The following is a 27,598-nucleotide window of genomic DNA, read 5'->3' as shown; positions in this document are numbered from 1 at the left end:
AAGGGAAATAAGCAAGGTAGCGGGTTTGCGTCTGCTCTCTAGAGAATCTGTGTATTGAGGCTGGTGTCTTGTTCACTAATGTGGATAGGTGGGATAGGGAAAATGAACTGTCATGAACATGAATTTATGTTACTGTGTTTTTTACTATCAAAAGAACAGAACTGTGCATACAAAATATATATAATGTGTTGTTATTGATACTGCATTACAGCTAGAATACTCCTTTATGTTCCCATAAGAATTAGATGAAAGATGCAGTGTCAGGGGAATAAATGTAACTTAAGGATGCTTAAGACTTTGTAGAGCTGGTTAGAAATTTGGAAGATCCCACCACCAGCGTGCGTGAGGCTGGGGCTGACGCTGGTTCCTCCCCTGAACTGCAGGTCCCTGCCCCTTGGGTCTGGTCAGTGCTGGAGTTGCACCAGAACGGAGAACCTGTCCCATAGTCCGGGCTCTGCAGTCTCTGTATGGAGCGGACAGGAGGGAGCTCCTGTACTGAGGCATCCAGGCGTTGGGAGCTGGAGCAGGCCGGCATCCAGACCGATCCTTAGAGGAAATGCGAGCTGAAGCTGCAAGGTGTGGGAAACGGAGACTATGGCTGTTGAAAAAAGACGTCTGATTCTAGGAAACGAATGGGGTTCGTGGAAACGGTGAACGTGCTGAGGTGCTAGTAGGTTTTTGGGTGCTAATGAAATGGAAAATATTCCATCAGGAGGGTACTGCATCTGTCAGCTTGTGTTGCCAAAGGAGAAACATTAGACAGGGAACTGACAGGTGACCCTCAAGGGCAGGCAAGCATGGCATGAGGAACACGAGAAGGTTAGATTATAACAGGTTAGGTGGGAGAGACAGGCTTTGGAGGAGAAAAGAAGGTGAAATAGCTGAGATACAGATACTAAGAAGTAGATACAAAGGTTTGTAGCACCTTCTTGTGCCTTGAATGGAATCCAGGTCTCTGAATCTGAAGACCTGGCTGTCAGAGAATACCTAAAACCTTCTGGTAATGCTGCTTCCTTTTTGTAGTTCTTCTGCACTGAGAACAGCCACCTATAGTTGTTATAACTTCTGGTTAGCTCAGGATGCCCCTGTGGCAGATCAGGTGATAGCTCTGCCCATGATTATGTAATGGAATTCATCGTTGAGGCTTTTGTTTAAACATGGAAATTGGAGACAGGAGGAGAGACACACACAGAGGCACATGTATGGATGTGCACCATCACATTTGGATATTCTGAAGGTTGTGAGGACAAACACTTACAAGATAGAATATATCAGAATTCATTTTGCTTATACAACCTTAATGCGTTCCCCTCATGAAAATACAGGGAGAAAATTAATTTTCTCCAATTTCTTGTTTTAATTCTGTCATCTATACATGTTTCTTTGTAGTTACTTTAAAGAAGAAAGCATGCTACAGATTAAGGGGTTTATAGGTTTTTAATATCTACTGGTATTAATTGAACTTTTGGAACCCAACGGTGTGAGTTAAGCAGGCGTTGTTTAGCTATTAATTCTCCTTTCTGGTATTTACAGAGTGGTATGTGCAATTTGCAGCCTTGAAATACTAGATCTTGGGAGCTGAGCTTGCTGTGTTCTCTATGACTTTTTTCCCTGTCTTTGGGAAATAATGAGTTGCAAAAAAAATTCATACCTTGAATTACTTCCTGTATTTTGTCCTTTGGTCTTCTCTTCTGTGATAATAGCATTAGTGTTTTGGCCTAAACAATAATGAAGTTTTGCTAGCATACAGGGAGAAAACCCCATAAATCTAAGCGCTTTTAGGGAAAAAGGAAGCGGAGAGGTTGAGAGTGGGAGGTCCTGTGAAACAGCTTAATATACAGCTTATGAGTTAGTAATTTCCTTTCCTTTTGCAGTCATCTTGTCCAGATGGGGTATTTTCTTTTTCCTTATCAAGTCAGCCTCTTTCTACCCTGTTTCTTCAGGGAAAAAAATGCAAAACCAGCATACAGTGGCATAGGTGTTTTTCAGGCCATGGAACATAGAGATAGAGCAAGAAAACAGGCAGGAATCCACTGCTGGAGCAGCAGACCCCACAGATGATAGGATAAATGATGACCAGATCCCTCTCCTAATCCGTCTACTGCATGTCCTAACAACCCGGATCACTGACTACCTTGAGTTTGTGTTGGCTGTGAAGAAGTGTGCAGCTTCAGAATATATTGTAACGTAATAGCTAACATGCAAAGTCTTTAGACAAAACAAGTTATTGTGAGTGAGTGTGAGGAAATCCTTTTAGACTTAAGACTGAAGCAATAGTGCAGAGAGGTATCGCTCCCTTTTCATCTCAGTGGCGTATTACCACGGAGTTGTTTCAGTAGTTACACTCCTTCAAGTTTCCTTTTGAGGGGAACAAAAAAAATACCACTTTTTATTATTGTTTTCTACATCAAGAATTCCATGTTATTTTTCCAGGAGGATTGCTCCTTTTGTAACTTATATCTGTAGGGATTTACATTTGGGGGTTCTTAGTGGAGTTGCTGTGTTTTCTGTAGGCTTGAGTATCTTTCGTTACGTTAGTCCTGTTCGTGTTGCACCTGGTGATGTGGCTGAGCAGTCTTCAGTCTTCATTCTTAAGCAGTCCTGAACAAAAATCTCTGTGCAATCAGTGGTTCATTAGGCATTGTAATTAAAGCAGACCCATTTTTCCATATTACCTGTTCAAATCAATGTCTTCACATTGAAGAGACCAAAGAGGTTAACGGGTTTTAAAAAAATGCTTCGCCTCTGCTCTGTTACAAAGCCATCTTATTGTAAGACTGCTGCTGGCAACCTGCGTGCAAATTTTGAGGTGTCTTGCACTTTTGTAACTTTGTGGAAATTCGTTAGTTCTCGTGGGTTGTGATAGGTATTTAAATAATATTTTTATTTATTTAGCCATAGGAAATTTCCACTACAGAAGGGAAGAGGCGGACCTTGCATCCAGAAGCTTACTACTTGGAATAGTCAGCGTACAGATTTAACAAGATGTGCTGACCCATGGCTTGTGGGGTCTTGCTGAGGGCTTCTGAGGGCTGTGCTGGGCTGGCTGTGAGCCACCTGCCCTTTACTGGGGGAAGGAGGGCTGGTGGTGGGAGCGGGCATCCGGTCTTCCGGAGCAGAAAGTCATGGTGGGAGACAGCCACGGACTTTGCTGATAGATTTTTAAAAAAACAAACCGGAAGTGAGTCACGTTCCTCTATCTCTGTCAGCAACACCACAGGAAAAAGTCGCTGGATACATGTTTTCCATATTAAGAACAAACTTATTGTGCAAGTTGTTGAGGCTTGCAAGAGAAACTTTGCCAGAAGAGCGAAAATTGATGCGGAGAAGTCCTTTTTAAAATGTTTTTAAAAGGAACTTAAAGGAGATGTTGATTTGTAATCGATCTTTTCATTTTGTGCCCAACATTGAATTCAGCTGTTTTGAAGCTCTAGGTAGTTTGGCTAGTCAGTAGCATCTTCACCTACAGCCTGTGTAGACAAGGGGGAACTCAGCAAATACCCCCTCCATCACATTTAACTTCTTAGCATTAGATGAACATGACAGAACTCACGAAAAATGCCGCTTCACTGATGTTTTGGTGTATGACCGGTTGGAATGTCTCTTGCTCATCCAGATTGAGCAGTCTTTGTCATAAATCCTCTCTAAAGTGCCAAAAGACCTTTTTCCATATGTCCTAAAACCACAATGTCATTGCTGCTTGGTCATTGTCAGCGTCAAATGACTCAAAACCATTGCATAAGCTTCTGTCATTGCAGAATTAGCGGTGGTCTCATTGCTAGGCCTATCAGAGACATCTTTTAATTTAATATTTTAAAAACTCTTGAATTGTCTGGAATTGTTCTTCTAATAAATGGAGAGATTATTTGACCCAAGTGAGGCCCTGATGGCTAACATCAGGGAGATAATATCAGATCTCTTTAACAGTATTTAGATATATCCAGCCATGTTTTCCAGATGTCAATACAAGAAAAACTGAAATCAAATAAGAGTACCTCTGAAGATGGATAGCGAGATATTTAATCTATTTCAGGGCCACCTGTAATTGCAAGAGATGAATTACTGGTTGTGTGAGGGTTCTTAATTGGGAAGAGGGTCACACGCTTCCTATTGAAGTTTTCAGATGATGGAGGGGAAGCTAGCCAGCACACTGATGGGGGTTTGGCTCCAGCTTCTGTCAGTAGTTCTGGCCTGATCAGGACAGAAGATCCACTTCATGGCAGCGAAAAGTATAAGGAAATGCCTTATTCAGGCTGCTCTAACAATTTGGGGTGGATGAAGAGGACAAATTACTGTATCAGAATCTCTTGAGTGGGTTGTTCAATGTATTTCTTCCTTTCTGTCAGTTAGCTAAGTAACCTTTTTCAGTAATTTTTAGGTGTCAGTTGTCTGGTTTTTATATATGCCACTTTCTTAATTCTGTAAAATAGCATCGTGAAGGCACCAACTGCTGTGTACTTCACATCCTGCAGGTAGGAATTATGTCTGATGGCAAATTCAGAAGAACAAGACTCCAGTGAATAGCTAATTCGTACAGCTGTTGTGCTTGTTCCCACCATCAAGAGAGAAGTGTCTCTTTCTAGTATACTACACTAGTGCTGACGTGCTCAGAAAACCCATCAGCCCTTTAAAAACTCTGTATTTACCGTCATTCTTCATGACGATGGTATTGCTGGTAATTTCATGATGGGACTTTGGTGCTGTTGTTCCTAGGCCTCGGTGCTGAGCTGTGAGGAAGGTGCTCTAAGCTCTGCTCTTTAAGCCCTAGTGCAGGGGCACACAAAGGGTGATACCGCTGCTAAGAAGCATCATCTCAGATGCAGAAGGTGCAGTGTATGCATTGTCGGTAGCTTTCATACTGATTCCAGCATCTCTATGAATTACAGTCATTACAGAGTACTTTTTATTTATGAAATAGTTTCTCTCTAAAACAGGTATTGACAATTTCTTGTTTTGAGTAGTGGTTTAGGAATAGACAGCTTCTTGTCATCAGAAAGGAAGGCTGTCAGTGATGCTGGAAAGTAACAAATTCATTTCTGGCCAAAGGAAAAATATTTAATTCGATGCACGGGTTGGTCTGTGGAACTCTGCGCTCTTGCTGCAGTACATCATTGAGGCCAAAACTTTGTGGGGTCAAAAGTAATCTGATATTTATGTGTTATAAGAGTAGTAAATATTACATAGACAAATCTTGCACATGAAAACAGACTTTTAAGGCCCTTTGGAAGGAACAGACAGCTTCCTTGAGCTTAGGTTATCCCTAAACATAAATGATAATAAGGACTACTTTTCTTGATGACTATTTTGCACATTTGTCTTCACGGCTTTCTTCTGCTAGTCTTGGGAATACCTGGAACTGTACAGTACAGGTGGTAGGATGCTGATGTGAATGAGTTTTAGGCCAAATTCAGAATGACACTTTTATGTCCCTTATAATTTTAAAGTGTTTTAAATAACTATGATTCTTACCAGACCACAAAACAATTATGAATATCCCACTAAAAACAAGGTGTTATATCCAGTTTACAGGTGATAAAATGTTAGGTAGAAACGTATTCCACAATGCAGGCAGGCTACTTAAAGTAAATGCAAGCTTTTGATGGGGTTGAGGAATAATGTGGATTTTTTTTTTCTGGAGGTATCTTCAAGAACTGTAACACATAGAGTAGACTTAGTTGAGATTCAGATGGATTAGGCAGACAGTGGCACATCTTTAACCTGTTGTCAAATCATGTTCTATTTAAACAAAGTCCAGCTTTATCTCATTTTGGACCGAAGTTTATCTGCTGTTTGTTTGTCTGAACCTTTGTCCTTGTTGAGAAACTGAAGAGAGGTTAGAGGCCGGTGCTCAACCCTTGCTCTAGAGGAGTGTGACTCGTAAGTGGGCAGCTGTGTTTCCGTGCTGCTGATATGGGTCGTATACTGGTGGATTGAGAAGTGCTCTGGCAGCCGGTTGATCTTATTTTGTCATTTCCAGATAAAAAGGCCCTATATCATCCAGTCCTACTCTGCCATGCCTGAAGCGGTGGGGCCACGCTGGTGCAGAGCAGCCCTGACTCTGTTGGTTTGTAGCGTTGATGCTCCCTTGCGGCATCGGGGCACCAGCCGGGCCTCGGCAGGGCTACCTGTACCTTGTCCATTCAGGTGGCTCCTGAACAAGTAGGCAACGCCACTAAAGAGAAACAGAGCTGGTGGGTTATGGTTGCAAACACAGAAGTGATTCAAAACAATCAGTGTCTCTCCTAAATTATTAAGTTTCTTTTTGTTTTGTGTGCAAAAAGGTGCTATTTAGATCCTTACTGCTTCTGTTACGGTTTTTTGAAAATTCATTTTCTTCATGCGTTTGGTGTCCACAGTTCATGACCAAAAAGACAAGTCAGCAAACATCCATAGTTGATGGACAAAATACTGACACTCTGTGAGGGAGTTACTGTTCGCTATCCATTCAAACCATCAAATACCAGTAAATTAATAAATGATGTAAGTGTATCACTGTTATAAGATGTTATCTTTTGATTCTGTGAAAATGGAGGAAGACTTGTCAGCAATAGATCTGAAGAGGAACCATTAAAAACAATCTGAGCATCATAACTTAGGGCATCTTTTTGCATTTATACCTTTGCCTTATTAATTTTCACCTATGTGCTGGAGTTTCTTTGGCCTGAACTCCATGCTCTTTTTTGTTGCAGTATCAGATACTGGCCTCAGAGAGAGTCATGACTGACCTGATGTTGTATCACAGTTTATAAATAGCTCTAGAAAATTAGGGCGTACTCCCAGTTAGGGCTGAGCTCTGTGTGTTGGAGTTGCGTTGGTGGACCAGGACTGGCGTGGTGTAAGGGATGCTGCTGCCAAGAGCTGAGGTGAGTTGGGAGCAGTTCATGATCTCAGGATTGGAATAATAGAGAAGGGAATCGGGAAGAATAAAAGGAAGTGAGTGCATTTTAGCTGGTGTCTTCTGTTTTTTTGTTTTCCGCATTGGCAGATTCAGTCAGTGTCTGTTAATTAGTTTAGAATTTTTGCTACCTCCTTGACTTATATAATCTCAAAGTCCCAGTGATATGATGTGAGACATGTTAAAGATTTTTGCATACAGGCGGATGGAAGAAGACAGTGCAAATGAGCGAAGAGAAGCCTTTTCATAAAAGTGTCCAAATAGAATACATTTAGATGCCAAAGGCACCTTTGTCTAACAGCTGTTACTTAAGAATGATGGTTTATTTTATAATGTACTGGAGAGGAATTAATGCTACTGAAAAGTTACTTTTTCTGTATAGATATGTAATATTTTTTTATCTGTCCTCTTTTAGCATGTGGTCATTGTGCCCAGTGCTTTATTGCCATCTATCTCCTCTCTTCCCACCATTTTTCTTCATATCCTGTCCTTTGCCCTCAATGCTGAAATTAAAATTTATTTAACACTGCTAAAACTAGGGATTTTGGTTTTGGCATATTGGAGAATAAATTTGTGGTTGGAATTGTTTTCATCCAAGCTGAAATTTTGTCCGCTTTCTTGCAATTTCTTGTGTGCTGCAGCTGAAAGGATAAGCGGCCATTTATTAGTGCATATGTGGCTGGAAAGAATATGTGGAAGTGAGAGGCAGAAACTGGTATTTTCTTTCCCTGTGCTTTTTAAGATAGAAACTAAATATAGTGAGTGTTAAACAGATGGATATGTTGTCGCATAATAAATATTTGAAGAAAATTAAATTATGTCCTGCCTGTTTGCTGACGACAGTTCCAGCCCCCATAGTAACAGCAGTAATAATAATAGGAGGATTTACAGTGTCTTTATTTTTTAATTCTCAAAGTGAGGTACCTAGGAAGGTCATATAAGGAAATTTTTTTTAATGTGGGAAAGATCAAGTGATGTGCCTGAGGTCATTCAGCACGTCAGCGAGTCTCTTGAAAGAGCATGCAGGTCCCCTTGACATCCAGACAATACATTTCCATTTTAAACCATGCTGACTTGCAAATGCGTTCTTGAACATTTCCTTCAGAACTTCATTGTTTGATTTTTTTTTTTTCTTAATTCCAACCTAATCTTTCATAAATGTTAACTTGCCAAGAGGAGATAATAAAACCAGACTTGCATTCCTGTCCAGTGTACTTGAGCAACAGGCTTGTTATGAAAAACCTACACTGAAGGGCCCTCCTGAGAGTTTTGTTGTGAAGAGGAGAAGGTGATGGATGCCAGAGAGATGATGAAGACTCAGCTGAAATGAGAGGTTTTATTTATACAGCTGAGCTTCATCTTGTGATATTAATAGCGTACAGGCATTTCTTTTGGATAGAGGGGATGGATTCTGTATTTAGCTGAGGTTGGTGTGCTACTCTTTCTGGTATGAGCCAGAAAATCCCATTGCCATTTAGCTGTTCGCATACATTACCTTATCTTTACTGGGAGGACTCTCTATTTTCTGCGGTAAATCATTCTGATGTTGCTAGATTGAAAGCTGTGTGTGAGGGATACAGGATGAGAGCAAGAACTGTAATATCTCACTCAGAGCTGAGAAAGTTGGACAGCAGATTGGATCCACGGCGGCAAAAAAGTTAATTTGTCCCATCGTCCACCCAGTTTTCTCAGGACTCTGCAGACGTGCTGGAAAGCAAGTTGTGGAGTTTATGAATTGTCCCAATTACCCATTTCCTGCCAACTTTTACTGATCTTTTTGTGTCTTCTGACTGGAAGTAATTGTATCACAGGATAGGAGTGGAATTGGCGCTTATCACGTGATAATTTGCGTGATGGGAGCAATTTGCTGCTGTATGGCTGCAGAGCGTTTAATCTGGAGCGTGAGGGGGACGTTTTGTTTTTTTGTCCAGTTGGTTGGAAGAGAGAACAAGGCCTGGGATTCTTCACTGCTTCCGTAAAAAATTGTCATCTGCCCCAGCTTAAAAATATATTAATAGCATCCTGATCTCTTACATGCACGGTTGGTCCTGTTGCCTGGATACAAACATAAAGTGATTAGAAAGCTATCATTAATATAAAATGAGCAAAATAGGTCATAAAAGCACCCAGTTACACGGTTTTCCCTGTGTGCCCACGGTGCCCATGGGTACTTGGCTTTTTTGCTTGCTTGTTGCAGATTGTGCTTTGCCTGTAATGCTGCATGAGGCTTTTCCCTAAACTGCAAGTATAACCTCCCTGATACTTTCTGCCAGCTCGCTCTCTGTGGTTTCTTCCCTGCTCTTTGAAATAAGCCCATATCAGTTTTTCTCACATCATTTGTACCCTTCCGCAGTCTGTTACCTTGTGTGTGTCTTTGATCAAACGCTGCCTTGTCTTCCTAACTTCTTTCAGTACGCAATTGTATTTTTAGTTTCAGTGTGCCGCATTACTCTTCTTGGTAAATATATGCACTGTGGCGCATAAAGGAGTGTTAAACATTGCTACAAAAGGCCCTTGTTTTTTAACATCTCCCTAGGGTCTTGTAATGGATTTGTTAGGGCTCTGGGGAGATGTCCCTTTCTAACCTAGTTTCTGGTTCAGCTGTTCTCTTTTCCATCATTTCCTGCAGTGTTTCCGATTTTCTTCGTGAAAGTACACGCTGGCTTCTGATGCCACTCTTAGCTCTTTTTGCATGCTTTTTTCAAGTGTAGATGAAAATGTCTGCGACAGTTTTGGTAATGTTTCTTCAGTTAATTCTCTATTTCTTAAAGTCTGTTCACGTACAGACGCGCTGTACTTTAGCTTAAGGTGTGATTGTGTGATTTTTCTCTTCCCAGCGGTTCTAGTAGCACTCCCTGATAGTTTTGTTTTAAGGGTGAAGTAACTAAAGCATTTTTTTAGCTCTCATGACTTAACAACCAACTGCTGGAGTTGGATTGCAGTGACTGAGTTCTTAGTTTCCTTCAGTTGCGAAATAAATTGTTCTCTTAAACGCCGTCTGGGTAGGCCTTTGGTATGAACTGGCAGAGAAGGAGGAATGAAAACAGTGATACTGGCTTCCTAAATTCAGACGGTAAAGAATGAAAGTATTTCTTGCTTTCTCTTGGAGAATTGTTACGTGTTGTTTAGCCACCAGTATTACTGTGAATGAGTGTTAGATGCTGGCATCTTACATCTGCATTATTTGGTGATTAGGGAAAGGAATGCAGGAGGATTGTTTTGTGGTTAGTATGCTGTAATTGGGATTAAAAAAATTGAACTAGGTCCCTTGCTCTGCTTTTCATGTGAACTTTGGTAGTTTACTTCAGTGCTGCCTCACTTATGTTTTTGTCAAATTAGGGTAATACTTCAGTTCTAATGCTCATGTGCTATCTCTGTTTCTTTTGAAAAGTATGTGGGACAGGGACTGTCTTTTGTTAGGTATACAGAAATCTGTTTATATATACAGATAGGGTTGTGTGCTTGTGTATGCGTTTGGGTAGATGCATGATATACAGCAACCTTAACCATGGCTGAAGCCTTTCGGTGTGTTCTGTAGTGTAAATAGCAATGAGAACATAGTTGAAACAAATGACATGATGCTTTCTCAACAATTTGGTCACAAAATACTGCTTCCTGTCTTTAACTGTAGGTGACGTTTTTAGGTCTTGCCGTAAATACTGTGTGATAGCTTCCAGAACTCATACATCCATGCACAAATACATGAAAGATAAATTTCTATCCATCATTTCATGACTTTATTTCCTTGATATCATAATTCATTTTATTATAAAACCCAGTCTCCTTTTTGGCTTGTTTTGCGTCATAAAATGCACTTAGGAGAAATAAAAAAAAAAAGAAGATGAGAATGCCATATCCAGTCAGAGAGATGATGTGTGTAACATGGTGTTCTGTTTCTAGTAGTACCTGATGGTCAGTTGTTTTGGAGGAAGTGATAAAATCTCCATAATGGACAATTATGTAATTATGAGCGAGAGTTTCAGAAACACTTAAGAGATTTAAGCGCACACATCTCACTGAAAGGCAAGGAGGCTAAAAAAACACCTCAAACCGTAAAAATCCCTATCTCTTTGGTGTTTGTAGACATTAAAGATGTTTCTATTTTCATATTTATTGCTAGCGTTTACTAAAGTATTGCTCTGATAATGGATTACATGGGTATGCACAGCTTCTTCTCCCTTAATTCTTCCCTTCCACTTTAAATAACTTGACTTTTAATTTTACCGTGTGTTTTGTTGTTGCTTAAGGTAAGCATCTTGTTCAGGCAAGATTTATCAGCTGCACAAATATTGAGCGGTGAAGGCTAGCTAAGTAGTAGGCTTGTGGTAAGAAGCAGGTGTTGTAGTGGATCATACCCTGTACATGAGTCAAGAATGCAAATAACGTATACGAAAGAGACACATAGTCTTTCTCTCTACTGTGTACTGGAACGATGGACTGCTGTGGCTGCTTTTACACACCATACTTGAGGAGAGATGAGGACCAAGATGAAGTAGCTCAGGAGAAAGCAATAGCAATGAAAATGTGACCTACAAGGAAAGAGTGAAACAATCAGGATTGTTCAGGCTGGAGAAGTTCAAGTTACTTAACAATTTTAAAGTGTGCTGCAAAGAGAAAAAGAACAATTTTTTTCTCCTTGTTCACACAGGTAAGACCAGAAGTAAAGAGCTTAAATTGGAGGATTAGAGTAGATTTCAGGAAAAACTTTCCAACAGCGCAAGTGGTTAAGCGGTGTACTGGATCGTCTAGGGACCTTCTGGATGCTCTGTCCTGGAAGATGTTGGTAGAGATAACAGGTAAATGTGTCAGGAATGCTTTAGATATCCCTGATCCCACCTGAAAGAATTTCCTTCCAAGCCTGTTGTCTGTAATTTCAAGGACACTGAAATTGTTTTTTATAGTTTCCCTTCGGTTTTAAGCATATTCTTTGCCCTGGTAATTTTCAGTGGTCAGGGTAGACTTAAACACACTAAAGGTGAAGATATGTGTTAAGAAAGAGTATGTTAAAGAATGTTAATATATATAATGTCAATATTATGTTTTCTAAATGTCTTGTTTACTTTTTTACCATGATGATCAAATGACTCTTTCCACTGACACACAACATAAAGTCTTACAGAGTAACTACAAGTAATTTATAGCTCATAATTAAAGACCTTCCTTCCTCTTTCTAGTTGTTATTTCTTTCTCTTTTTTTTTTTTGTTGCTGTGGCCCCAAACTGCCCAACAGTTAGAATAGTAACTAATTCTTCTGTTAGAATTTCCTAAACTAATGCACATTATTCTGTGTTTTCAACCAACCTCACTGAAAGTTGTGTTCAGTTGAACTTTTATTTCAGTTTTTGCTTTCTTTTGCAACTATTTAATAACAACCTGAAAGAAAATAGATGCTAATCTTTGAGAGCTCCACAAATAGCCTTCTTCCATGCTCAAAACTGATCAGCGATTCTTGTTTTGTTTCTTTTTGCCAGTTTCCCGCTTGTGACAGTACTTTGTTCTTTTTGCCTGCACAGTGACTTAAGTAGCCCTTTGTGAAGGACTTGACCAAATCTTTTGAGAAAGTTCCAATAAACAATGTGTTCTTGTATTCCTTTACTCCATCGGGTTTTTTCTAATCCTTGAAAGAATTCAGCTCCTTAACAGATCTACCTTGTGTTCAATTCATCCTGTCCCCTCAACTATGCAGAAATCTTCAGTGTTCACATGCTCAAAAGGATTCTCCTTCCCTCTGCTCTTGAGAAGTCTTTGGGTTTTTGTGGACTTTCCAGTTTCCAGGATTTCAGGTTTACTTTCCTATGCTCAGATGGTTCTTACAAATGGGAATACAGGAACCAGTATCCCTTGGACATTTTTCAGTGGTGTAAGTTCCCACACAGTCCCACTCTTCTCCTGTCCCTGCATAATGTGGTGCATAGTGCCTTTGCAAGTATTTGTGCAGGTGTACAGTGCACTAAATCTAAAGTTGAAAAATACCTGGCTCGTCACAGCGTATGCCAGCGCAGGGCAGTGGCGGCACATCAAAGGCAATGTGCGGCTGGTTAATGTGTGGGAAAGGGAAGGGAAGAGAGGGAGATACTTGCCGCTTTCTGACAGTGCTGTTGAGTTAGCTGTGTATCTTACCTGGCTTAAGATATGTCAGATTTTCTGTCTTAGTCTTTTCCTTTTGCATTATGTAATTTAGGCTGAGAGTAGGAAATTCGGGACAGAAAGACACAGGAATGTAAACATAGTAGTGCTGAACAAAAATATGTTTAGCCACGTGGAGACCTTGTCTCGTGGTGTCTTACAGAGAAATGTATGTTCTTAACACTTTTATTACAGGCCATTTTTTTTTTGAACTTTTAAGATGCTGAAGGTGAATCAGATGTAGGTGAAGACACTAATGCAGAAGAACTAGAGATACTAGAAGTAATAAAAGAACATCAAAATTAGGGCTTTCCCATTTGTGGGGAGGCGCTGGAGAGAATACAGGCAAAAAAAGTTTAACTTGAAGTGTGTGTGTGTGTGGGCCAGGGGAAGAGTGAAACTGGAAAAACACTGCTGTTTTTCCAAGCACCCAAAGCCTTTGGGGTGGGTAGCTGCGCAGCAGATAAATCAGTTTGCAGATGTGTCATGGCAGCAAAAATCAAATTAATATGGTTTTGGGTTATACAAGTTAAAGAGAAGTTCTTTCTTGAACAACTGTGAGGGTTAACTTGCCCAGTGTTCAGGCCCAAACATCTTGTTTCTAGACAGATGTAAACCAACTGAAGAGAGTTGAGGGACACATGACGAATGAGTACAGACCAAGGGACCGACAGGCAAACATGCCTACCTTGGCTATGTGATAACTAGAAGTGTAGCTGAGAGATGTGATAAGAGTCTACAAATATTTGAGAGGCACATACTTGAAAGATAGAAATGAATTAATTTACTAAGGTGAGAAGGGGCATAACTGGAAACAAGGGAATGAGATTATGAAATATATTAAAGTATGGAATAGTCTGCCCAAAGGAAAGGTTGGAAGAACAAATATATAAGAACAAATATATAATATATAAGACTGGTAGAAAGATTCAGGAAATAATCTAACATCAAAGAGTCAGCTTTCTGATGAAAATAGATTGAATAATTTAGTAAGTCTCTTTTACCCATTTAATTTATGTTTGCTTTTGAGGTAAAAAGGCAAGTTGGCAGCCTCTCTTAACTCTTTAATTTTGCCTCCCTAATGCTTCCTGCCGATTCAAATCTACATTATTGCATACCAATCTTAGATGGTGTCTTTGGAAAAATATTTAAAAAAGGAACAGTTGGGCAAACAATGTAAAAAGATATAAGGGGAGAAGAGAGGTGAATAAGCTTTGGGAATGACTTCCAAGAACATTGTCTTGCTACATTCTGCCTGAATGCTGTAGCTGCAAATAAATGGGAGCAAACTAATCCCAGATACAGAGTACTAGTTGCACTGTTTTGTTCCTGTTTACATCTAGGTGAATGATGGTGAGGGAGCTCCCAGACTGTAAGCTACTATTTGTGTTGCACGTGGCCAACTGGAATTGATGGGATGGTAAGAACAGGAGCAAAACCTTTTTAGCGTAGAGGAAGGCAAGCAGAGATTTTTTCCTTAATCAACCAAAGTGCATCTTAAATTGCAGACAGAAAGTCAGTTTGACTGCATCTGAGAGGATGGAGAGCAGCCCTAAACTGCTCTGTTTGGCTTGTGCAATAGGGTTAATAGCAAGAGGTGTTCAGGTTCACCGCCACTCTCGGTGGCTTCTTGTCTGGATGGATGTCAGGTGTGTGCTGGGCTCTGGAGTGTCGAGGGAAGGTGAGGAGGAGTTGCACGGAGCCGCTGGCCGAGTCACTGGCTTGTGGGAGGGAGGACGTGGCTATGCTTGGCATTTGCTGGCTGACTCCTGTTGGTTGGAAAGTAGCCCTAGGATTAATTTGAGGAGATAATTTAAAGAATTTGAAAAGTCTACCCATATTGGGGTTTTCCTTTGTAAAGCAAAAAAGCCTAAACCTTAGTTTTCAAAGAGCACTAAGAAAACAAAAATTTATGGTGCTACACTGTATTGCTATACATGGTCTCTGCACACAATTGGCACAAGGCTTTAAGCTGCTGTCTGAGCTCCAGTATGGAGGACTTCATCTGAGGGTCTGTTTTAACTTTTTCATTATGAAGAAAGGTCCTTGTGTGAAATTTAAAGCCGAGTTCTTGGTGCCATGATGCTTATGGTCATGGAAGTTGCAACTCTGACTGGTGGGCTGTGAGTTCTTAAAGCAAGCCAGGAGGTTCTTAGCATATTCTTCCTCGTCCTGCTTTTCCTTTTATATAATTGGGGATCAGTTTCAGTGATTAAGAAATATTGTCTTTGCTTTCGCTTGTTTTTAAGGAGACACAATAGTATGTGCACTGTCTTGTTGAATAATTGGTGTTTAGAACAAAGTGGTTGTTTGCTCAACCCGTGTGCAGTGATTTTCATACGTGTATAAACTAAAGTACTCTTTGATGTTACTTCCCTGTGTATCTATAATCCAGGCCCATTTTACCCTCCCACCCCCCCCACCCCCACCCCCCGTCCCAGCTGGAGGGTGTGCGTGTGAGCCAGGCGTTGTTGGCTGTTGCTCTGTGTGCTGGCTTCTGAACAAAGGTGCCGCTGAGAAGGTGAGTACTTAACTTTCCATCCTCTTTGATGTAGATTTACGTTCAGAGGAACTGATAAATTTAGGCTCACCAAACCCGCCACCTAAACTCTATCAAGGTTTGCAATGGAGAAAATCTAATCTACCAGCTCATAAAATCATGAGCGCCAGTCGTCAAAGCACTATTAAATTCTGGTTTACTGTAAATTGTGTGGCGTTCTGCAGCACTGCAGACCAGAGAAGCTGAAAGGCAGGCAGGTTTCATCTCTTGAACAGATCCAAATTTAGAGCGAGAGAAATCTCCAAGACCCTGAAAATAAACAGTAATAAAAATACGATTCTTACGCAATGACCCCTATGGGAAGGGATGGCTGAGAGGAGTGCTTGACTACCCATTTCCTGCTTAGTTGTGTGAATTCTTCATCAAATCTAACGTCTGTCACATCAGCTGTCTGCTGAAAGTAGCTGAGGTACCTGGGTATTAACTGAAAGAAAAAAGGCTTTTATCAAATCGAGAAGGCTACTTATGAGATGGGGGATAAATTTAATCGTTTTGCCCTGCAGTGAGTACTTGAGCAGGAATTTCTCCAGATCTTTCCCTTCCGTCAGTGCAACGACGGTGAGTGTGCCAGGCCTGCAGAGGGGCAGGGAGGGGGGGTGTCGTTTTACAAGTGTTTCCAGTTGGCAGGGAATGGAGTAAAACAAGAAAGATTTAGCACAGAAGGGAACTTTTAAAAACATCTGAGTGCTTTATGGTTGAGAAATAATGTTTGTGTTTTATCTGCACGCAAACAAAACTTTGTTTATAGGAGAGTTTTAGTACTTTAAAGAAGGGTAGATGAGAGTAAATACGTGATGCTGTAAAGTCTGTATTGGTCTGTTTCCAGTGAGACTGCATTAACTGTCAGAAACGGGGATGTCATAAGGTTTGAAGACTGTTCTTCAGGAGCATCTGTAAAGCTTAATGCTGTCGGATGTTAGGTGTGTATTGGTATTCTGCAGGCAATTTTCCTTAAATGTGTTCTGTCTTTAAAAATACTGGTGTTATCTCCCTCTACCTGTAAAACCACTCTGCATTAGAGTCATTAGCTTAATATTTTAGGAACCAAAGATTGTCATGGGTAAAACATTCTAGAAGCTTCTAACTAGTAGCTTAAAAAGGCTTTTTATACACTAGAAATAATGTAAAGTAAATGTCTTGACTTTATGAAGAAACATATCTGGGAATGTTCAAGATTAAAAGCAAATATTGTATATTCCATTAGAAAGCTGGACTTTTATACTTGATAAAACTTGAACATACTGAGATACATAGATTTAAATTTTCTCAGTTGCTATTATTGTTTGCTTAAGTTTTCCTGTGGTAAAGTTTTTAATACGGATATCACTGCATCATATTAATAATAATATTTATTAATTACCTAAAAATCATTACTTAAGTGTTGCCTTGTCTTGTAAGAGGCTGTTTAACACTTCTTAGAGGAGAGACATGGGTATTTGTTAAAAGGAAAGAGGTTGGAAGAACTCCCGTTCTGTAATTGCAATTTGGATAGTTTTTTTTGAATCCACTTATTTTAAAAATGAGTGTTTTCATGATACTCTTTGCTGTTGGTCTGATCTGGAGCCTCTTCATCTTGTCTCAGAAGATGTGGCTATTGATGTCAGAAGTCCACGTTAATCTGCCACTACTGTATCGCAATTGCGTTTCCAACCTTATAGCAATATTTCATGGAGTTTACTGTCCAAAAGGTGTTACACTTTTTTATTTCCTATTTATTTGTTTTGGGTTTTGTTTGATTGGTTTCTGGGTTATTTCTGGGCTTTGGTCATTTCAAAGATGTCTGCTAAATTTCAGGGTGTATCTTTGAAATCGTGAAAGGCAAGGCAAGATTCTTTTCCTGGTTTTGTGTATATATAAATCTACCTGGTAGAGCAAGATCTTGCTCTGTGATTCTCTTGCTCTATGACATCCATGAGAAAAACCTTTCTGACTAAGGACACTTAACAGTCTCTTAACAGAAGAACACTAACGTAAGTAGTCTACTGCACACTGCTCAAAAACTGGTTCTGTGTGTCAGAGGTGTGTCCCTGACTGATACTTGGCACAACAGCATGAAATGAATTAGAGTTTCCAGTTGTGTTTGGCGTGTTTCTTCTGTCAGGAAGCGGTGAGGAGGAATCACGAGGAATACAATATATGCAGAAGTATTTGCAAGCAAGCAAAGAGTGAGCTTAATAGCAAGAGGTGGCAGGTAGATGTGAGGATCTGGCCTGGAAGAAGTTACAGTTATGAGGCTGTAATTTCATTAAATAATCATAAAGAATAATTCTGTGTACCTGAGGGATTGTAGAGAATAATCATTTCCAATAAGGTTTAGTTCAGCAATTACCGTGGTACTCTTGAGGCTATGCATCTTTTGTCTTTTTACCGTTAGCAGCTAAATCATGTGAGACTCAGTGGTACAACTGAGTTGGAAATAGCATTTTGGGTTTTTTTCTCTAAAACTTGCTGTTCTAGACAAGGCCCTAAAAGCAAGCAGAGCTTATATGTTGAAAAGTGTTAGGGTAGTTACTGAGGATACTTGCGGTTTTGTGGTTGTCCTCTAGAAGGCATGGATTCCTTAAAAAGGAAAACAAAACAAAACAAAACAAAAAACCAACCCCAAACCAAATCCCTCAAACAAACAAACTCCCTTAACTTTATTTCCAAATGTGATACTTTTATAAAAGATGGAATTTTAGGTATGTGAATCAAATTGCTTCTTTCCTCATGTCATTTCTCTCACCCTTTCAAATGAGTTATTGTATGCCTTCTGTTGTATCTGTGTAATTGGCTGAGCTGTAGACATGCAGTAACTTCAGGCAACTAACAAAAGCAGCATATAATGCGCAAGTCAGATTTGTTAATCAGACAGCCTGATGAGACCAGAGATACAAAATATTTCTTTGTGTGGAATATTGTTGGATTTAGCAATGTAATTTTAGTTATTGAAAGAAGCTGATTGCTCATCCCTGATGTTCTGGGGTATCCATTTCTTTGTGCTCCGATTCCTGATGAAGGAAGGCTTGAACACCTTTGAGATATGTGGAATCTATAGAGGGATCTTGGGAGTCTTTACATTAACATACTACATGCTACTCTTCATTTTCCATACCCAGAGAACTGATAGTTTGGAGGTCATTGTAAGCACATAAGTTTACTGCAGGAAAACCTTCTAAGCCCCCTTTTCAGATCCTCACTCAAACCAGAAATTAAGCTGCAGGGCAAAGTTTCAGACCTCTGTGGTAGGAACAACAGATATGGACACGAAGCGCTCTTCTGCTGCAGAGCTCTGGGCACATGGGGCTGTATTATCAGCAGCTGCCTGAAGCAGGCCCTTCCTGCCAAGGGATTTTTTTTTCTAGCAGACTGATATCTCCATCTCCAGTAAGCAGTAGCATCCTTGTGATTCCTTTCGGATGTGCTGGCTTTTGTGGACTAGAGTATACGGGGGGTGGATAGTGCATCGAATTTGGTGTCTCTCCCAAGCTGGCAGGATTGTTCCCAGCTGTCAGTGACTCACAGTAGCCGAGTTGCAGTCTAAGAGTTCAAGTTAATGGAATTTGCAGTTCAGTTTCCCTTGAATTGTCTGGCAGAGATGAAATTTCCCATGAACTAGGAAGAACAGCAGAGATTCCACGAAGTAGAAGTTTTGAATGTGTGTTGGGTCTGAAAAATGGCTGAGAAGTGCCATCCTTCCTCAGTCCTTGCTGGGGATAGCTCTTTGCCAGCAGTCATACTTTCACGTGTTTCATTTTGTTCTGTCTAAATTTTTACACTGTTCTTATTGCTGAACATCTCCAGTTTCCAGAACTGCATTAAAAACGTGATAAATGTGTGTCACATGATTATCATCTTATTCTTTGTCTACATGGACGGCAAACTTCATTTGGATTTAGAGGTTCTGTTCTCTCAGCAAGGTAACTACTTTGTTTATGCCAAAGAAAAGGGGCACAGATGTCATCAATGTAATTCATTCATAGAATTAATGTATTTACCGAGTAATGAGTTACATTTTATCCTTTTTATAGATTTTGTACATTTTTGCGACTTGTTAATTTTTACCAAACGGATTGCCTTTGCCCCCTATGTTAATGTGAAGGGATATTTGAAATAGCTGGGGTATACCATGTAGAATGGGGACCTGGGTTTACATGTTGATTTTGACTGTTGTTGTTCTAGTAGTGTGTGATTCCTCTGGAAAGCCTGCTGGGCTCTGGAAAGCCAGCTGTGTTTGGACACAGGCTGTGTTAAGTGCTGGCTCCCAAACAGCGCAGAATCAGTAGGATGCTTTGGATTTCATTTCTTTTCTTTGAAGACGACTGTTACGTGACTGAGAGTCACTGTTATTTTCCAAAATAAATAAATCTTCTGAAGCTTATTTGCCTTCTTGGTGCTCTGTTTCAGAGTATCAGAATATCTGGAGCAAGTTCAGCCTGCTGCAGGTAGTCAGTACCGACTAGCCCACGTTTGTGGCTCAATTATACTGCATCCGCTGTCTTGTTCCCTCCTTTCTGTCTGTGGTTTGTACCTGTGAACCCTGGGTATGTGTATGAAAAGTGTCTTCTAGTTCAGAGTGCTATTTGAAAATATATGAAAGGCAAAGAAAATAGCAAGTGTTTGCTACCCAGCGTTGTGGCTTTTCCACTGTCATTAATCACTTTAAACTCCAAGAACCCAGAGTCAGAAGATGATACGTAGTTCACTAATCATGTGAGAGGGAAGCGGTAATGACACATTTTTATTTTGTGGATGTACTAAGCAAGAACAGCCTGAGAAGATTACATGTGTATGTGTTTCAGACTCCAGGTAGATTTTTTGAAGACATGACAAATGCAAAGTAATATATTTTTGGAAGTAGTGAATACTTAGCACAGGTAATTAAAAACCTTTTTTTTTTAATATTTCTTTATCTACGCAAGAACAAAGAGTTGAGCAGAAGCAAACCTAAACTGCTAACAGGAGGTGCTTTTTATTGTGCCCAACTTTGTCCGTGGAACTCATGGCTATGCTTGTTATTAATTCTGAGGTGTAAATGGGAATCAGTGGGACCAGGCATGCATGACTGATGGAAAACAGGAAGAAAAGAGACAGATAGAAGAGAATATAAACTCACACGATACAATATGTGAGTCAATTTCTAAAGACTGATTATTTCCATTAATATTTTAATTTAGGATTTCTTGAAACTTTTCAAAAGGGGTGAAATGGCTTATTTCAAATTGTCCAATGTTTGAGCAAGATAAACTCCAGCTCTAGTTGTCATCTTACTATCATACAGATTCCTGATATTGTGAACTTAATGTCATCATTAACTACCTGGGGAACAATGGATTGAAATTCACTCTTTGTTTCTGGAAGATGCTTTTTGTGGAAGGGGAGCTCCCCCAGAAGCTTACCTTGTCCTCTGTTCTACCTTTCCTCTCAGTTCTGTAATTTATAACTTCTTTTGTTCTTCCTTACCCTGTTTATAGTGCAGGATTCCGAATCTTTCAGTTGTTCTCTCCTTGCAGCTCCTGTCTGGATTCATCCCAGCTGACTCTTGCAATCTAATAGAGGGAATCTCAGACAAAGCATGTGATCTCATATTTTGGAAACCGGGAATCAAAAGCTTATGTTTCAAGTGAGGAAGGGAGTATCTCCATCTTAGAGTACCTCAACTACTGCTGAAGTGGCTGGTCCTGTGGCAAAAAGAGAATAATATGGTAAATTTCCAACTGTCATTAAGATACCCAGTCAAAAAATTGCTTTTAAGTCAAGACTACTATAGACTGTTTCTTCTATTGAGGCACTTGGGAGAATCTGAATGTAAGGGAATTTGCTCTATGTGCACGTAGCATTGAAGGCAGTGGATGTGCAGAAGTCCTTCAGCCAAGTCCCAAAGGCAGCGAGCAGTCTTTAGGGTCACCTCTCCAGCACTGACTAGGTGGCAAACTGTCTCCCTACCTGAAATGGCACCTGGAGCTTACTGTTTGCCGTGTACTTATTAAGAAAAGTGTACGTTTATTCTTTTGGCTTCATGATGCTTTTAAAAAGTGCTTCACAGCTGCGGGTCTGTTCCTCTCTTCTCCTAGTGCTCTGTGGTTCTCATTCGTGTTTGAGCTGTTTTCTTCCTCTGTTTTTTTAAGCTGAAATGTTTTGTCGTGGCATAAGAAGGAGGTCCCTCTTCCTTTTGCTGTCTGTATTGTAACTTCAGTAGCTGAATTTGAGGTGGAATAGTGGCTTACTTTCTAAGCCAGTTCAGGTGAGGAAAAGCAGCAACATGAAGTGGGTAGGCACATCATCATAATGTAGTGAGGGGAGAGAAACAGAGAATAATGGGATGATGAAAGGCAAAACGTTCCTTGAAATGAGCTTCTAAAAAAGCACAGAGAGAATGTGTGTGGGGTGGAGAGGGAGTTGTCTCAAAAAGCTGTGTTTGTTCCCTGGAGGCTTCCGTGTGCTATAATTGAGTCAACATGTCAAAGTGAAGTATGTGGCGAGCTCTGGGAGCAGGGGAAAACTGCTTCTTCTGCACATACAGGGCTTGGATGAACCTCATCTTACAGCGATAATAAGCATTCTGCTTTTGCATTGCTGAAGCCACAACACAGCAGAATAGCTGTCCAATCAAGCTCTACAGCTGGTGTTTCTCTAAGAATTGCTTTAAATCTTTGTTTGGTTGGGAAGCTAAGAATAATTGGCGCTGACTTTGCTTCTGATGCAGATGTGAATGAAGATGATGAGCAGAGGGGAAGATGACTGAATGCGCTATTGAGATACAGGCAGTGCAAGCTGCAAGGGCCTTCCTTAATTTATTTCTAAATCTCAAAGAAACAAACACGGGCTGCCCAGGGAGGTTGTGGAGTCCCCTTCTCTGGAGATTCTCAAGACTCGCCTGGATGCAGTCCTGAGTAATGTGCTTTAGGCAATCCTGCTTTAGCAGGGGAGTTGGACTAGATGATCTCTAGAGGTCCCTTCCAACTCTGAAGATTCTGTGATTCTGTGAAATGTGTGTATGTCTTACAATATTTCCTATGTTGGTGAAATGTTTTGGGGATATACTGACTTTTCTTTACTATCTGATTCTTGTGTTTGAAATGGATGGAAAAGGGATCATTAGAACACTTTGTCCTGGCGGAGAGCTGCAGCCTTTGGCTGTGTGACTTCGTGCATGATGCTGCGCTGGTGGCTCTCTCCTTGGCCATAGCTCACTGCAGCATTACCCTAGGAATTCATATGAACTTGAAAATCCTTTAAAGCCAATGTTTCCATGCTAACAAGCTAATTTTGTCTTGATTGTTTTTTATGTAGAGTCTTTACCTTTGGCGCTTTCGTATTTTATAAATCATGCTTACTGACATATTTGATGTTCTGATTGTTTCCATAGTGACAGCAATGGCAGAAACCTGTGAAAGGAAGGTGACAGCATTGTGTTTTCAAGATTAACTGTTTTACAGAGGAATGGCTTGAGGAGGTGGGAATACAGTAGATTTTTCCAAGCAGTCACAGAATATTTAGGAGTATTTACTTGGAGGTCAGAGAGAAAAGGCAGCAGGACAGAAGGATTGGTTTGGTATTTTGGCATTCGTTTGTATGGGGAAGCAGTGAACACAAGGGCAGCCTAGAAAATATGAGACGTTTTCAGAATGTCTCTTGCTGCTTCAAAAGATGATGAAATTTTGAAATGGAGAAGACTACAACATACAAATTATCTTCACAGAAGAGGTAGAAGTTACCGTGCCTGTGAGACAATGCGTAACATACATGCGTGTCATAATTTCTCCCTTCTAAATTCATAACCTAAGTGCAGGAAGCTTTTAGCATTAGAAATCAGACACTTACAAAGCCATTAGTGAGAGCTTCAACCTCCTTTGTTTCCTCTGGTAAAATCAGCTGCCTGATTTTATTTTCTAGGAAGCAAGGCTTTATCCCCTTTCATTACACATCACATTAGCCGTGTTTGTCAGTAAGATACCTTGAGAGGATACAAGTGTTTGAATAGAGTCCGTACTACAGCAGAGAGGGTTGTTTTATAACATTTTGTAGGACAGACAAGCCTCCCTAACATGTCTTTTTGTAGTAGGTGTTGATGCTCCTGTCCATAGTGCAGTCACTTGAAGCAGTTGCCAGAATTATAACATATGCCCGCCTTTCTTATGTCAGCACAGGCAAGTAGGAGGAGATAATGCAAGAGATGCTTGTGAATTATGTTAAATATTTTCCTTCAGGGACGAATCCTTTCCTCTGAAGCATTTGGTAGCATTCAGAGTGTGCTTTCCTTCCTCACCGCTGTCCCAGTGCCTAAGATCTGTGGTCCGGTTTGGGACCTCATGCCCAGGTGGTTGTGCCTAGGAAGGGTAAGTCAGCCCACGCTGCCCGTCTCCAGGTGGCACATCTTCGTCCCTGGGGAAATCAAGCAGGCGGGTAGTAAGACACAGGTGCTACACTCCAATTTAATACATTGTTAAATTCATATCTCTTATGCCTTCCAGCCAAAATATGGCATCATACTGTAAACTAAATTCGTGTTACATCTTACTACACTGGGGAAGGGAAACCGGCAGCTGGGAACTCGTGTTGCCTTGAAAGTTGCAGAAGTTACTTATTTGTCAGGGCCTGAGGCCTCTTTGGTCACATCTGCATTGGTACCTCGGCTGGTTCTTCCATTAATTTGGTATCTTGGGAGTGGGGGTGCATGAAAATGTGTAATTTATGGTTCTTTTTTATATTTATCTGCAACGTTTTTGTCAGCTGGCATGTTGAAAAGTGTTTGGATTCTGGTTTTCCCTTCACCCCACTGAAGGGGAAGTTTCTCTGTTTTGTACCAGCTAGAATCATTGTGTGTAAAACTGGAAAGCGGTTTAGAAGTCGTGGGAGCAGTTAGTTGTAGCAGAAAGGCTGAGGTATATTGTACCATCTGTTCTAAATACTGTCCTCTTATTTACAGAATGATACAGAATTAAATGGAATCACTTCCTTCTTAAGAGACAGTTCATTTATAGATAGTTAAGCTATTGAGATGCTGACATAGTGGGAAAACAAGACGACTGGTTAGGATGTGTTCTCTCCACTCCTCCCCTACCCCACAAAAAAAAAATCCCCAAACCCATTGATTTTGCGTTATTTACACTGGTGAACCTTTAAGGCATAGCTTAGTGCTATGCTTGAAGTAGTGTCCTGTGTCCCAAGCATATGTTGAACAGCCCTTGTATTTCAGTTGCATTGTGAAATGTAGACAGAAATAGACATTTAGACATGCCTCTGTCATATGAAACTTGTATCTAATTTCTTCATCTGTAAAACTGTTTTCTTACAATTTTCTGACTTTTCTGATCCCTCTTAGAATGAAGGGGTGGTATTTTTCTTTTTTGTACTGTTAATGACAGCAGTTAGTGCTGATTCATTTGCATTGACCCCCCCCTGCTGCTTGTTAAAAGATAGTTTTATTTGCAGAGGCATCACGGTGCGCTTAATTTGGCTTGCTGAATCTTTGTAGCTGTTTTATATGAAATAGGTAAAATCCAAGAGGAAATTGGGAACGAAAAAAAAAAGAAAGCAACTATTCACGTGTAAATTTACCCATTAAAGCCATAGACCATGTAGATTTGGATAACGTTACATTCATTTCTTGAAGCAGAACTTTCTCTTAAATCATGGAAAAACATCTGCAAAGAAGAAAGCATTTCTTATACATCTTTTGCTAGTGGTTGCAGTTAGAGACAGCTGTCTGATTTATACTCAATGAAAACAGCTAATTGTGCCCTTGTAAACTCTTTCAGTTTAGAGGAACGTGTATTTATTTGCATGAAAACGTTTATGTCAAACACTGAAAACCTTTATTGCAGATACAAAATGCTCTTCTAAAAGCTCTTCTTTCACTGGTGGATAGCTTTCACCTCTCCATGTATCATTAACGTTTAGTGCTATTGCAAGTTTTAAAATAACAGATTGAGGTGACTTTGTGTGTGTTGTTTTAGATGGCATTAGCCAAACAAATTGTTAGGACTCTTCTAGTCACTTGCTCTCTGTCTCTTATGAAACATGAAACTCTCATGAGGCATGGGATTTTGCATTTATTCTTCTAGTGGAAAGATTGTTTAACGGATGATGTTGAACACAAGTTCCTGTTTTATGAAAAGCTTTTAAAACACTCTGACTAATTAAAAAAAAAAAAGAAAAGAAGGATTTAACCTAAAGTATGTTAAGATTTTAATCCCATGGGATTCAGAAGATCTTTACCCTTATGGGGAAGCTCTGAATAAGTAACGCCGATTCTATTGAAGAAATTTTTATTACACTCTTCTCTTTGATTAATTTTGTGGCATACTTGAAGTTAGGAAGCTATGGAGTTAGTATCATTTTGCCTATTAGAGGAATATGTTTTGCTAAAATCATATGCATGTAGTCCATCCCTATCCCTCCCCTTTTGAGGTGGTATGTTTGCAGTGGGAAATGACTGTTAATTCAGTGGTACGGTATGTTCTTTTACTGATGACACAGGTGTTGTGTCATCAGGTCAACTCAGTCTGTGTACTCTCTGGCCATATTCATTGCCACCTTGAAATGACTTATATTGAGAAGAGCTCAGAGATGTTTCAGCCATGGTTGTCAATTTAAATCAAGATGCTTTGGGTTTCCAGAATGGTGTCCTCAGAATTTCTTGAGGTCTGGACTTCTTGGAAGATTTTTGTGTGCTTTCTAATCATGTTTTTAGTCTGTTTTATTCCCAGAAACCATTTTAATGTGTGCTTTGAAAGATTCATGTGTAGCATTTTTACTGTTTTGTCCTCTGAATCTTTATAATTGAATATCTACCTTTTTTGCTTGTTCTTTCTCACTTATGCCTTTCAGCCAGGTAAAATACGAGTTTTATTCCATGATGCTCATAGGAGTAAATTTGTGGTTCTTTTGCCATGTTTATTAGAAATTGTCTTTTGTTTAGCTGGGATGAAATTGGGAACATAAACCAAAAAATAAATGTTCATTTCCTGCAGCAGATGAACTTCTGACATTGACAGGATCTGCAGAGCTGTTAACCTAACAGCTGCATAAATTATTTCTGTGATGGTGAGTGATTTCTGCCCTGAAATCAAAACGAGCGTTTATTCCTCAGATGGTGATGATAAATTAATGTGCTGTTTAATCCCAGATGTAAAAATTCCTTTTTTAAAAAAATAAATCTGAATTGAAGCTTCAGAGGTGTAGAAGCCTGAGACGTTGCCTGTTTTTGCCCATGGTATTCAGTGGAGTAGCTGTTGGCCTGGGTGGAGATTGCTGGACTTGAGTCTTTTGCCCTGTCAACTTGATAAATGCCCTCTTTCCTTCTCTGGTGTCATTATTCTGGGGCTGAAGGGTTCTGGTTTGTGTGAAATAAGAGGGTGCTGAGGACCAGAAAAGCATCTTGTTGAACAGTGACTCGTGTAAGTGTCAGGTGTGGCTGCCCTGCCAGTCTCTCCGCTGTTCTGGCTTTTAGCTAGGGTTTTTTGCTGTTGTGTTAATTTAAGGCATCGTATCAGTCTCTGTGGATATGGAGTATCTGATTGACCAAGCTTCCCTCAAGTTTGTGAGCCAGAACAGGAGAGTACTTGGTCTCCGCCATTTTCATGTGTCAAGCGAGTCAGTCTAGGGCTGGGATATCTTTCTCTCTTGTATTAAAACACCTTTCAAGACATCTTCTCTTGGACACTCTAAATTCTGGCTCAGTCTCAACTGTGTTGGTCGGTGGATGGATACCTAACTCAAAACATGGTGTATTTGCTAAGTTTTAATGTATTTATTTTCTTCTCGTAACATAGAACAGGATTGCTCATTTCCCTATTTTAATGTGGTACATCAGGGAATAGCTGTAGTAAAGCGTTCTACTGTTAAATCATAGCACAGTTAAAACGTACTTCATGTGTTAATTTTCTTGGTAGGCATGACAAGGTTTTCAGAGCAGGCATCTACTTGAAAAAAGTGAATTTAGTTCTGGGTTCACAGCTGTGGTAGCAGAAGTTCTGTTTGTTCCCCGAGCAGGTGCAATATAGGATGCTGTGACGTGCCACTGCCAGTGCCGT

At 40.1% G+C, this 27,598-nt stretch overlaps 1 protein-coding gene across 5 annotated transcripts in view; it reads left to right on the top strand.

The window, feature by feature from the left end:
• Positions 1–27,598, top strand: part of NDST2 (N-deacetylase and N-sulfotransferase 2) — a 138,291-nt gene that overhangs the window by 13,353 nt on the left and 97,340 nt on the right. For 2 of the 5 annotated variants that reach the window (XM_063337871.1, XM_063337865.1), the window contains exon 2: positions 11,544–11,691. The exons of the other annotated variants lie outside the window; for them this stretch is intronic. The gene's annotated coding sequence lies outside the window, so the exon portion shown is untranslated. The remainder of the gene's footprint in view (positions 1–11,543; positions 11,692–27,598) is intronic. 5 annotated transcript variants of the gene reach the window in all.

The sequence above is a fragment of the Chroicocephalus ridibundus genome, chromosome 6 (genome assembly GCF_963924245.1).
Source record: "Chroicocephalus ridibundus chromosome 6, bChrRid1.1, whole genome shotgun sequence".
Classification (NCBI taxonomy): domain Eukaryota; kingdom Metazoa; phylum Chordata; class Aves; order Charadriiformes; family Laridae; genus Chroicocephalus; species Chroicocephalus ridibundus.
This window is presented reverse-complemented; position numbering and strand designations above follow the sequence as displayed.